The following is a 14,007-nucleotide window of genomic DNA, read 5'->3' on the forward strand; positions in this document are numbered from 1 at the left end:
TAAGAACAAATGAAGTCCCAAAACTGGGGGCTCTGTCGTAACAATTATGATCAACACCGCGCCTGCCTTGGTGATCAGCCTCTCTCGAGACCTGACCGCCACTCTGCTACAGTCTGGCTATGGAGGAAACCAAGGAAGGTCGGTTGGTAAACGGTGGGAAAGTACTACAGTTGCTCGCTCACACCTTTAGTAAAACTCTTCTCTCTTCTTCCTTGCCTTCTTCTTTGGCAGTTAGGACTGGATATTTATAGGTAGGAGTCTCCTAGGGTTTCGCATGATTGGATATTCCTCAAATAACTGTTATTATTCGTCCAGACAAAAAAAGGAAAGGCGGCTGGTGGCTGTCAGAATATTAAGGGCTTGCTTGCACATGAAGGAGGTCAAACAACAGGCATGTGACATAGGCGATTTCGTCATATCCGCTTCAGACTTTGTAGATAAACCTTACCTTGGCGAGATAAATATGATCCTCATGTTCTTCTTTGTTCCATTGGCCTTTGCAAATTATGTTGTCGCGACTGAAATATTCTTTCTCTGTAAGTTTCCTGCATATACACAATCCATACAAACCCTTTCTCCTCAGCATCATCAGTTAAACCAAATAAATTTTGCCGAACCGAAACTTATCCACCACAAGCAAATATAACCAAAATGCAACTAAAATGTTGTGCATACTTTGTTTAGACAAGCAATAACTTAAGTGAAAAGACTAGAAATTGAGTCTTTTTATGGAGTTATCGCTAATCAAACTATTAACATTTTTATATCATGTAAATATATTGAACCCAAACCAATCAATCCACTTGTTATACAACAAATCATATAACACCATAATTTACATACCCAATCAGAATCAAGAATACAGAAAATCAAATATCTCAATAAAAGTAATAAGGGATACATTCCTTATACAGTAAATCCAATAACTCATTAGTATACAAATGTAGGTAAATTCAATGTGCATAATATCAAATGTAAAAATCAAATTATATACATATCAGAATCTCGAGTGCGAAGAATCCAATAACTTAGCAGATTAAAAAGGAATAAATTCAAAGGGAAAAAATGAATCGATTAACTCATCTGAATATGTATGAAAAACTAATTCATAGTATAAAATATCAAATTTAATAATCAAAATATGCATATAACTGAACCTAGAGTGAGAGAGACAATGGGTGATCAAAGGCAAGTTCCTGAAAAATCAAAATAATTACAAGGAAATATGGTTCTCGATTTTAACCCCAACACACAAACATACAACATCGTCAACTTTTTCATAATTTGGCTCTGATACCAACAAATATAACATCACATACCCGGTTATGAAGATTAACTCAAGTACCTAAGCGTACATTAGATTTCAATCATGTTGGAAGAAACAAACCCTAAATCATGAGTACTAAGCAAAAGCCATTTAAAGATAAGTGTTCATCATGCAATACATGGCAGCAATCGATAAGAATATTAATCACAACATTTACCCAATTGAATATTGCAAGATAAACGTCAATCATAATATAGGGGTAATAAAGATATTTCACACCGCATGCTTGTTCAAGCCAAATTCTCATTTTAAAGCTACCAATATTCATTATTAATCACTAATTAGTGGCATACAAATTTACAAGTTAGTTGAATGTCAAACAATGATCTAATTAAACATATATTTTTATGGACTAAAATGTAAACTTTTCAATATATGAAAATAAAGAAAAAACATGAAATTGAAGGTTCCAATATAAATTTATTATTATTGTAGATTCATAGAACAAATTTTAACGAAATTTGAGATAAAACCAAGCTTTAATTTCAAAATCATGTTTCTGGACAAATTGAAAAGATTTTAAAGTTCAGGGACCAACAGAGGACTTATGGGACACTTTAGGTCTTTAATGAATGTAATTTTACCATATTTGTTCTAACAACAATGAAGGGATCAATCATTTTTCATGGGGGATCGGTACTTTGCAAAACAGTGAGTTTGGGATAATCATTTGTGAAAGGGATCGATCCTTTTCCGAAAAGGATCGATCTATTTGAGCAAAGAATCGATCATTTTTATGAAAAATGCAGAAAATGCACACTAATGTACATGAACATGCATCCAATTGGTCATGAAATCAATCCTAGTGTCTACGAATATGCTTGGGCACCCTTAAACCACTTAGAACATGTTATAATACATATGTAACATACTTCATCACATCATTTAACATAACATACACATATTTAGCATCCAAAGTCAAATATTGCATAGAAAATCAACTTAAACACCAATCACTTTACCATTTTGTGCGTTATTAGTCGTTTCATGCTACCTAAGAGTCTCAAATATTATGTCATCCTATTATAATTTGTCTAGGTGACCAAGACATGTATTTAAGCATAAATCATACTTTGGCCAACTTAGGAATACTTAATAATGGTGCAAAACATGTAATCTAACATCAAAACTCATTACTTCATTTTTCATTCAAGAATCAAAGCATAATACAAGTTATTATAGGTCACTTATGCACTAGCAAGGGTCACACGGACAAGTTAACTTAAAGCTCAATTGAGGATTCCATATTACCTCAAAATAAAACCAAGAATCAAAATAAATTTACAAAAGCTCCCTTGCTTTGACCACTATTAAGTGCCTTGCATCTTAAGCTCTCTATCTGAAAAATAAATATTAAAAAATATTAAACAACGAGTGAGAGCTATAAAGCCCAATGAATGACTAAACATTCAAGTATGATGTACATGCCAATAATAAAAAGGAAAGAATATCTAACTGCCATGAAACCTCACTTGTTTTTACCTCAATGATCATACCTTAATGTCATTCTTCAATGTTCACTTAATGCATCATAAATGTACACAAAAATATAGATTATAACTATGCTTTACATCATCATATACCTTACAGCAAATCACATGCACTTATGCACAATTACCTTTTCGGCAAAGTCTTATATTACATATAAATTGTTTCCAATTAAGATCAATTACCTTTTTTTTTTCAAAACACAACTCACTCATTGGATAAACGGGCTCCATACAACTCCCATTTATTTGTGGGCTCATTTAGGTCCAAAACCACGTATTTCAAAGCAAAGCTCAACGCACCAACCGTACCCAGTAATCTTCTCGGAGCATAGCTCAACGTACTAACCTTACCTCGTATAACACTTGTTCACAAACATATAGAAAACCATAGAGCACTCTTTCCTAGGCATGCCTTTCATATCCAAATGTCTCATTAAGAGAAAATAGCCATTTAATCAAAGTATACAATAGTGGATGTTAATGATGCATAGTTTCACATATACACTTTCAAATTTATTTTGAAACACTATCACTTTTGGTTGTCATGATCAACCACACATAAGGACAACAAGATAAATCCACTCGTCCACACATATTCACACTTATATATACATTTTCAAATACGCTTTTAAAACCTCTATGCATCATTCGCAACACCATACAATTCACATATCATATTTCATATCAAATGCACATTTTCAATTCATATTCCATGAATCACAATCTTCTAATACACCATAACACATAATCATCATATCATATATATGCCAACAATGATCACATGCTTTCATTACATCATAACTCATATTCAATATACTTTAACACTCATGCTTGCTCCCAATGTATCATGAATCATAATTAATACATCATAACTCATATGATTATCTCAATCACATTCTTTCAATATATTCTTAATTCATAATCAGCATACTTTTATACACATGCTCATAATGATAATTCACTTCCAATGTTCCATAAGCTATATGCTCGCTTTGGTCACATTCTTTTATACACACAACATGAATCCATATAAATCAACTAACAACAACAAGTATATCTACTTTGGAACCTAAAATTCAAAGTTCTCACATAACTAAACCTTCATTCAACATTAAACACATTCATCCAAGTGAATGGACAATAACTCACCTCGATGGCACAACCACACAATTCAAATTCAAACGCTAACCAAACGACTACCAACAATTGATGCACCATTTTTACTTAATCATACACACCTTAGGGACCTTAAAAAACATAAAGGCACATCAAAATCCCATCTAAAACAGAGAAGAATTTTATGTTTTCAAAACAGAGTGAAAAGATCGAAATTACCGAAAATCTTACCAAAGCGACTCTTCAAGCCTCCGATCCAATCAACACTACTTCTCCCCAACAAGAATTGATCAAGAAAAACTCATATCAGCATCTAAACTCATCTAGAAACCTCTCAATTGTCAACAATTAACTCTAGTTCTCGGATTTCTGAAAAACATCAAAATCAAGCTTGTTTTGAAGAATTCCACATTGAAATCAATTGAGATTAAAAAATTAATTTAATATGATAATAATATCATTAAAAACACCTTAATCAACCCAATAAAACCTTAAAAAGTTATCAAGAAAAATAGCACATTATATACCTCCGAAAATCACTTTTAAATTCCCAACTTCTCTTTAAAACAATTGTTCAATTAAAATCATCAATCATATTTAATCATTAATCGTTGAAGCACAGAAAGAACCAAGGAAAAGATAACTATCTTGGTGGAAATGAAAGAAAGAAGAAGATTAACAATGGCAACACCAAAGAGATCAAGGAAAATCGGCAAAGAAGAAAAGAAGAACAAACAATCTTGATTGAAGCGAGAAAATCAAGAAGAAAGGAGTAAGAATCAATAACAAAGGAATAGAAAATGTAGAAGAAGAGTTTCAGCTGTTAGAGTGAAATTGATAGAGTTTGGGAGAAAATACAAGAGTATTTCAATGAGATAAAATGAAAGGAACGGCTAATGAAAATTAGAAATGAAAATAAACAAAGAATAAGAGAATGAATGTACATGGAAAATTGGCAAAAAGAATATTAAAGATATGGTTAAACATGGGGGAAAACGCCAAATATAAACCTTGGTAAAATAAGCTTCATATATTTTCGATTTGTGATCTTTTACAATTTAGTCACCAAAAGTACAATTTCCAATTCATTCAATTTAGTCACCTTGTAAAACCAAATTATAAATTCCCAAAAATACAAATCAATAATTCAAACCATTTAAATCATTTTATAAAATATTTATCAATTAAAAATATCGATATTAATATTTTTACCAAAAATCCAGAAACTGACCCGACGACCGATTCGAAACTACCGACCCGAATTTTGGGATGTTACACTCTCAAAATATCCAAAAGTTTGTGTTTTACTCTTACCAATATATAAAGGATGTCCTAAATAGTGTCCCATAGAATAAACCTACGGAATAGCAAGCACATTAGGCAATTGTTGTCGATGAGCAAGAATTGTTTTTGGACTAAAATAAATGGCAGATTTTTCTAGATCCAATGTTGCCCAGAAGAAAGAGTTTTTCATGAATATCAGACTACCATCTACAAAGAGAATAAGCGAAACACGTGGGCCAGATTGGCTCGCATAAACTCCTTTAATCCTGCACTTCCTTTTTGTTTTCTGGAACATGGTCGTTAATCCTTGTGTTATAAAGAGAAAGAGAAATGGCGAAAAAGGGTCCCCTTGTCGAAGCCTCCAAGACGGTGTAAATTCTTTAGCAAGTGATTCATTAACATGAGTTGAAAACTTAACAGAGGTCACACATCGCATGATCGTAGTCACATAGCCATTCTTAAATCCAAGTTTCAACGTAATAGCCCAAAGAAAATTCCATTTAACTCAGTCATAAGATTTCTCTATATCTAAATTAAGTGTTGCACCCTTATTTATCCCATTTTTGAAAAAATTCAAATAGTGTGATAATTCATGAGTGAGTAGAATGTTGTCCGCAATTTGACGTCCAGGAAGAAAGGCAGCTTGATTATCACTTATTCATAAGGACATGAACGCTTTGAGGTGGTTAACCAAGACTTTAGAGACAACTTTATAAAGCACATTACATAGACTTATAGATCTAATTTGCTTCATATGTTCTGGCTCTTCAACTATTGGAATCAAGACCAAGACAGTTTTATTGACCGTAGCCATGTTCACAGTACGTCGAAGGAGTTGTAAACATAACTCAATAACATCCTGACCCACGACATCCCAATATAAACGGTAAAAGCTTCCAGGTAATTTGTCATGGCCAGAAGCTTTATTAGGATTAAATTCCCGAAAAGCAACTAGCATTTCCTCGACAATATATGTTGTACATAACTTAATATTCATTGTAGGGTTTATAATCATATCAATAGCATCAACAATATTACTGTCTAGAACATGATTAGATGTAGTAAATAGATCTTGAAAATAATCAACTACTATATCTTTAAGGTAATCACCTTCGGATACCCAATAACTCGAATTATTGAAAAGGCCTTTAATCTTGTTCTTCTTTGACTAGCACGAGCATGAAAAAACATGTATTTCGGTCAGCATGAAATAGCCACCTTACATGAGAACGTTGTGCCCAATATTTCTCCTCATTATTAAGAAGAAGTTGTAATTCATTCTTGACAACAATAAAATGAGGCAACGTGTTTCTTTTTAATTGACCCGACAACCCTACATTAATCTGCTTCCATAGATAGGGCTCCCCCGTGTTCGGATGCTGTTTTGGCTCATTGGAAAGAATCGTTTGATGAAGAATGAAGAACGCGTTCGCCGTCATTTCTCGGATTCCCCTGGTTGCTCTATTTGTGGCTCTGCTATAGAATAAATTTCCCACATTTTCTGGGACTGCATTTTTGCCTGATCTGCTTGGTCCTTGCTCATTCGGCAGGACCATTTTGATGAATTTGTACAGCTGAACATGGGGGATTGGATTCAGGTAAATCTTGATAAACCGGATTGTTTTCCGCTTAATGCCACCTATTGGGACCTTTATGACGCCAGACAGAATAGTGATTATCCTGTAGGCTAGCTCCGACAGATGATTCACAAGAGAAAATTCGCCCAAAAACCAGAGAAAAAAGTCTCTAGGGTTTAATAAAATATTATAAAATCAAACAATCCCCAAAAAGCAGTCCACAAGCCGGACTGTTATAGCCAAAAATCGTCTTTATTCGAATTTTACCAAAATTAGAAAAATCCCAAAAATCACTCTAAATTGAAATTCGAAATAAAATAAGCAATCTCTCAAAAATCCGGCCTAAATCGGATTTAAATTGACTTCCTAATTAACAATCGAAATATTACCATAAATAGTAAAAATAACTAAATCTAGTGATCCGGAGGGAAAACGACAGAATTTGAGGTTGAAAAAAGGTCACATGGAGCGTAGCTCATGTGGAGAGCGTGCGCGTCGAAAAGAGCTTTCCAGATTGGGGTCTTATGCGCGATTCTGACACCTGTAGCCAAAGTTATGGCCAAAAGACTGAAACATACTCAAAACGACCCCATTGAGGAACATGTCACTAGGGATGGCAAACGGGTACAGTTTTGTGGATTCCGCATCGTATCTGCTCCAATTGGAGCGGGGATGGGTATAATTTTAGCGGGTAGTGGGCGGGTGTGGATTTATAAAGTGATACCCGTCGTGGGTGGTGGGCGGGTAATGGGTTTGAGACATTACCCGCCCCGCATCCGCCCGCCCCACATCCGCTCACCCAGCTAAATATCTATTAAATTTTGGACCATTATAAATTTAGGTGTAATTTTAGAACTAATTTATAAATTTTAATATTGTATAATATATAACATATAATTTATCCAAATATTAAGGATATTTAGTCTTTAATCTGATATTTAATTAGGGAAATATTCGGCTCTTTGATTAAACCCATAATCCCACTAACCACGTCACTTTCCATGTTCTTTAGCCCATGCTGCCCATCCAAACACAAATTAGTCGTACTATAAGCATTAACATCAAAAGCAGCAGTTTACATGTTCTTTAGCCCCTCAAAACCCATATTAGGCGCACTATGAGCATTAACATCGAAAGCAACACAACAATCCAGCTCTGCGACTACATGCTCCATACAATCTGTCTCCATAACATTTGTAGAGCTACTCCTCTGACAAATTGAAGCATGTGCTGCTACCCCATCACGAACTGTTTGGGAACCAACTCCAATATCCCATTAGTTTGCTGTCAGGCGGGTCTAGATGGGTATGTCGCTAGTGGATAGTGGGTGTGGGGATAAATTTGAAAATATACCCGCGTGGGCGGGTATGGATTTGAAATTTTGTACCCATCATGAGTGGTGGGCCGGTGGTGGATTGAAAAATATTAGGTGGGTATGGAGATGGGGGAGGGGGTATCCGCACCCGACCCGCCCGTTTGCCATCCCTACATGTCACAATCAATTCCCGCCTTTGCGCTGATCTGCCAACTCATGGTATCTCAGCGCCATCAACGTGCAATCTGACAGCTCAGCATCATCTGTCTCGGATCCCCCTGCATCACTTTAGTATGGTTCGGTGGTATGGAGTATATGTATAAAGCGTAATAAGTTTCTTTTCTCAACTGAATCAATGGTGAGCAAGAGCACTCTGGAATTGGCGTATAAACTTTGGAAGGAAGCCAGGAACGCTATTACAGTGAAGAAGGAGGCCCGAACAGGTGTTAGAGAGGTCGATAGGCCATCAGCTAAATGGTTCCCTCCTCCAGAAAGCTGGGTGAAGTTTTAACACTGATGGTGCCCATGAGTTAAACTCGGGAGCTGCTACTCGTGGCGGGGTGTTACGTGATTCAAATGGTCTCTGGGTTACGAGTTTCTCTAAAGCTTTGGGGCGTTGCTCAGTGTTAGATGCCGAGCTATGGGGAGTCTATGAGAGCTTGTTAATTGCGTGGGATATGGGTGTTCGGAAGTTGATTGTGGAAACGGACTGTCGTGATGCTTTGAACCTTCTACTGCAAGGAGAGACGATGGATCAGATGTCCCACATTGTTTCCCATCTGGTTGAGTTACTATTGAGAAGCTGGCAGGTCCGGTTTGTCCATATTCCTCGCGAAGGAAACAAGGGCTGCTGATGCCATGGCGAAAGCTGGATGGATGCACCTGGTGGGTCTTGTCCGATATACATTCCTCCTCCGTTGGTGGAACGACTGCTTGAAGAAGACTTGTACTTGGCTGTTGCTAGTTAATTGTTGTTTCTTCCCAATGGTATTAAAAAAATAATTTGTCAAATTTCCAGTCCCTAAGCAATGTACCTACAATCGTAACTCTAGTAAGTGCATTACTGTGGGTATATCTTCAAGTGGCTTCCACTCGATCTTTACATGCTTGGTCATTTGCCCAACGTGACTACAAACTAAACTTCTATTCTATTTATTCCATTCTAAACAATATTCAAATACAAATTTAACCAGATAAAGCACTTTTCCTAGTTCAACTTATACAATTTATGGTAAATTTTCTAATCTAATTTACATAATCTATGTTGAGCATAATCTACTACCCTATATTTTGACCTATCATCGGCCAAAATTTCATATCTTTTATTAAACACTTCTAAATCAGTCCATGTTTGTTTTAAAATGAAACTAGATTGACATATGAATATGACGGCATAAAGATCATCTTCTAGTCATTTTTATAGAATTTCTAGCAATTTTCAAAATCTATTGTCAAGAGAATAAAATCTAGGTAGATTTCATTATTTTGCATATTTTGCTTATTCACTAATTCTATTAATCTTCTAAACCAAAATTTAACCTAAATGTATGAATCACAAATTCATATAATATTCAAGAGTCACCTCTTACGATAGTAACTCAATAATTGGTTCATCGTAAGCCAATGTTTACATTTAACATAAATACACTATAAACATGCACTCGCCTAAATACTTTAAACATCAACCATAATGTAATCTTCCCGAAAGCTTTACATGAGTTCTCATACTTTCCCTTTTTAATCACTTCATCTTGATTGAGCTTGGATTGTTCACACACACATCCATTACGAAATAACTAAAATCAAAGACACATGTTAGAATCCATTCTAACTATGTCTACAAATATAAATAATTCTCTAAAAATTCTTTAGATGCTCAATCAAAACTAATTACACTTCATTCATTTCAAATTAACCCCTTGAATACCAAAATTTCACTAAAACATTATTTTCTATCTCTTAGGGTTTCAAAGACCAAATTAGGGCTTTTCATATTTTAATTCCAATTTTAATAATTTTACCATCAAAATAAAGCTTAGATGATGGAAAACAACGTGAACACTTCAGTTTCATAAAAATTGAAAACCCCTAATTGAAAACCCTAATAGATGAATATACCATGGTGTATTTACATTTGATTTTTTTTTTTTTTGCTTCAAACAATATTCTAAAGCTTAAATAACCATTGATCCTTCATAAGAAATATTAAAATAGGCTTCAATAAGTTTTTCCTAATTTTCTTCTTCATGGCCTAACCTTGTATATCAACTTAACCATGAAATTTGTAACACTCTCCAATCGATACGGATGACCCGATCCAGTCCAAGGTGTCACAATAGGGCTACTGGAGTGAACTACCGTAAAAATCCAGGAAAAAAAATAAAATTTTAACATATCAAATTAAAACTATTAAATAATTTCAAAAATAAAAATATAAGTTCAGGAATCATTCATATATCAAAAACATAATTCAAATAATATTTAGTATCAAAACTAGTTTCAGACTTTAATATACAGAAAAATGTTACCTACATGCCCCTCAATTACACATGTATTGTACTCTGCAAGTGACGCCGAAGGAACTCTCATCACTAATGTCAATAACTACAAAAGATCAATTCTTTTTAACCTGAAATGATGAGAAATAGAGTGAGCTTTGGAAAAGATCAGTAATACAAAACTACCAGATGACGCTAATGGACAAACAGATATATGGTAAGGCATAAAGTTTTCTTATTGATGCATGCATATATAGGTTCTAGTGATGAGTTTAAGTTCATTAATTAATTTTTCAAGTAACAATCAGGAAATCGTTTTTATTATGCAATAGTACGAGAAAACAAGTTGATAAGAATATTGTAATACCCCAAATATCAGATAGGTGACCATAGTGAAATAATTTAAATTTTGGTGGGTTAAACTAAGTAAATTGAAAAGTATATGGACTGATTTAGAATATTTTGATTGAGACTTATAGTAAGAATGAAAGAATGGAGGGCAATTTGGTCCTTTTGATGGAATGAATTTAATATTCATTTAAATGGGATTATTAAATAAAAGGGGAATAAGAGAAATAAGAGATAGGTCTGAAGTGTTCTCTTCTCCTTCTTCATCCTCACGACTCGAGCCCCCATAGAAAAGGTAAGGCTTTAATTAGTTTGTTTTTCCTTTCATTTTTGGGTTGGTTTTGAAACCTTAAGTGTTATAGAGGCTTAAGGAAAGTTTAATGAAGATTAAAACTAAAAGATGAAGGTTTTATTTGAGATTTAAGATAATGGGCTTTTAAAGGATTTAATGAAATTTGGTCTGATACTGATGTTTAAAGGTATATTTGACTTGTCAAAGAGGTAAATAAGAGATTAGAAAGTTTAGAAAGGGTTAAAAACATGTTTGAAATTTGGGTGTGATTTTAGTTTTAAAGGGTTCTTTGGAGTTATTGGATGTTATAGGGAGATTTATGAATGTAAGACAGTTGGTTCAATTGATGATGAGTTTACTGGTATAGTTGGGGATAGAAATAAGAGATTTAGGAAGAAAATTGGTAAAAATTGAAGTGAACTATATAAAATCTGAGTTAGGGTATCGATATTGGAAGAACAATACCGATACTATAAGTTTAAATTTGAGGAATGTGGATGAACACGATGAACAATATCAATACTTATCCAAGTAATATCGATACTGAAGTGGGGTACCGATACCAAGAGGAAGGTACCGATACCATTATTGGAAAAATGGATTCCATAATGAAAAAATTGTATCGATACTTAATGGAGTATCGGTACCATAGTATAGAAGTATCGATACCATAGAAGGGGTATCGATACTAAGCAACCTGAAATTGTAGGTTAAGATGAGCTTAAATAGAATTCGAGAATAATAGTACGTTTGAGTATTATTAATTTGTATAAATGTAAGAAAGTATATTTACAATTGTATAGTATGTGTGATTATGGATGCTTGTGTAGATCGTAATCAAGATCTTGAGTCAAGCAAACAAAAAGGCAAGGATAAAGTCATCGATTAGTCAGATTTACATTCTAGGCATAATAGCGAGGCAAACCAGATGAGTGCATTTATTATGTACTTATATGTTATGATAGTCATAGATGCATTTTGCTTAATGTATGTATTGCATTTACCGAATCGAAACTAAGTGTGCAACCCACAGAATTCATAATAAGTTTATGAACAACCGTATCAGCACTAAGTGTACAACCCACGGGATTCATAACAAGTTTATGAACGACCGTATCGCAACTAATTGTGCAACCCACAGAATTCATATTAAGTTTATGAACAACCGTATCAGCACTAAGTGTGCAACCATAGAATTCATAATAAGTTTATGAACGATCGTATAGTACTAAGTGTGCACCCCACGGAATTCATAATAAGTTTATGAACTACCGTATCGGCACTAAATGTGCAACCCACAAAATTCATAGTAAGTTTATGAACGATCGTATTGGCTCTAAGTGTGCAACCCACAGAATTCATAATAAGTATATGAAAGACCATATCGGCACTAAATGTGCAACCCACAGAATTCATAATAAGTTTATGAACGATCGTATCGGCACTACGTGTGCAACCCACATAATTCATAATAAGTTTATGAACGACCGTATCAGCACTAAGTGTGCAACCTACAAAATTCATAATAAGTTTATGAACGATTGTATCGACACTAAGTGTGCAACCCACAGAATTTATAATGAGCTTATGAATGACTGTATCGGCACTACGTGTGCACCCCAAAGAACTTATAATGATTTGAAAATAATAAATTCATATTTTGATAGTTATAATATATTGATGTATTGATTTCACCTCATTTGGTTATTGCCTCACTAAGTGAATACTTAACGTGTTTTTATTTCACTCGTAGGTTTTAACGAGTAGAGTAATAAGTGCATCTGACTTTGTCATTCAAGGATCGAATCATCACTAACTGTACGACAACTACGTCTACTTTTGATGTTGTTAGCTGGCATATAATAGATTTATTATAATGCTCTGAAAAGTATTTTGACTTATGATGATGTAAAAATTAAATATGTTCGAGCCTTTAAGATCTGTTTACATAATATAAGTAAATTAATGTTTTAGTCATTAAATTAAAATGTTTTATGAATGGAAAGAAATATTTTTATTGGTTCTTCAAAAGCGGAAAGTTTTAAAAGTGATGTGGTACCTATGACTCGTGTACAGAAATGTATACAGGAATTAGATGTTAGATTTATTGGTATCAGAACTACAGGTTTAGTCGAAATCGGGTGTATATTATTGTAAAAGGGGTTTACAAGCCACTAAGATGTCAAGGTTACTGATAGGGTGTAGTTAGAATATGATTGATGTTACTTCTTACTAACTTAAGTGTTATCCTTATGTATGTTCTATTAGATGTCTGATTCTATGAATTCACGAAGAGCGCCTGATTAAGAAATTAGAAAAGGGTCGGGTAGCGAGAGCTATGAATCTAATAGTGAGCATCCGATCCTGTCTGAAAATGCTAGTGTACTGACATATCAGGGTATGTCAGTGCCAGAATTTGGAGCTTTTATGCAGGCCCTTGATGCAAGCTTGACTATATTTCAACCTCCACCGCCTCCCCCTATCCATCCAGCACCACGGATGTTAATCCCAAAAGCGTTGAGAAGTTTGGGAGCTACTGAGTTCCGGGGAGACGAGGATGAAGGTCCGATTGATGTGGATTTATTGTTAAACGACGTGATGGTGATGCTGGAAAGTATTCAATGCTCAGATTCTGAAAAGATGGGTGGAGTTGTATCCTTACTTCAAGGATCAACTCGAGTGGGTAGAATAACACTACAATGTATGCATCATCTAAGCAAGTGACAAGGCAATTCTCTCTAGATGAGTTTAATAATAAGT

Source organism: Hibiscus syriacus, unplaced genomic scaffold (assembly GCF_006381635.1).
Source record: "Hibiscus syriacus cultivar Baekdansim isolate YM2019G1 unplaced genomic scaffold, ASM638163v2 tig00112153_pilon, whole genome shotgun sequence".
Lineage (NCBI taxonomy): Eukaryota > Viridiplantae > Streptophyta > Magnoliopsida > Malvales > Malvaceae > Hibiscus > Hibiscus syriacus.